Here is a 1,010-nt window from a genome sequence, read left to right on the forward strand (position 1 = left end):
GCTGTGTAACCAATGACCTCACATTTAGCTGCTTAAAACACCCATTTCCTACCAGAGGTTCTCTGGGCCAGGAGTCCTGGCACAGCAGACTGGAGCCTCTACTCAGGACCTTACAAGATGCCGGCTAGGCTGCATTCTCATCTGGAACTTAGCGTCCTCTTCCAAGCTAGTCTGGTTGCTGGCAGAATTCGGTTCCTTGCAGTTCCTTGCCCATGGCCCTCTCACAGCTTGGCAACTGATACAGTTAGGCTTTGTGTCCCCACCCAAATCTCATCTCGAATTGTAATCCCCACAATCCCCATGTGTCAAAGGAGACAGCAGGTGGAGGTAACTGAATCATGGGGGCAGTTTCCCCATGCTGGTCTCGTGATGGTGAGTGAGTTCTCAGGAGATCTGACAGTTTCATAAGGGGCTCTTCCCCCTTTGCTTGGCATGTCTCCTTCCTGCTGCCTTGTGAAGAAGGTGTCAAACTTCCCCTTCACATTCTACCATGATTTTAAGTTTCCTGAGGCCTCTCCAGCCTGGCTGAACTGTGAGTCAATTAAACCCCTTTCCTTTGTAAATTACCCAGCCTCAGGCAGTTCTTTATAGCAGTACGAAAACAGACTAATAAACCAACTTCCTTCTTGAAGGCTAGCAAGAGACTCTTCTCTAGTTCTTTTAAAGTATCAACTGATTGGGTCAGGCCCACTCAGGATAATCTCCCTTTTAATTAACTTAAAGTCCATTAAGGATTTTAATTACATCTGCAAAATCCCTTCACTTTTGCCACAGAATGTAACCTAATCGCAGTAGGGATGATCCCATCACATTGACAGGTCCTGCTGAAACTCCAGGGGAGGCTATCATACAAGGGCATGAGTCACTAGGGGTCATCTTAGACCTGCATATAAAAGGGGCTTTGGAGCCAAACTTCAATTAGCCACAGCGACTAAAATCCACCAGCAGGGACTAGGATAAGCAAAAGCAAACTTGGAGAATCAAATCAAGTTTCAAGGACAGATACCAAT

Source organism: Sapajus apella, unplaced genomic scaffold, assembly GCF_009761245.1.
Source record: "Sapajus apella isolate SASKATOON/1434 unplaced genomic scaffold, GSC_monkey_1.0 scaffold15, whole genome shotgun sequence".
Lineage (NCBI taxonomy): Eukaryota > Metazoa > Chordata > Mammalia > Primates > Cebidae > Sapajus > Sapajus apella.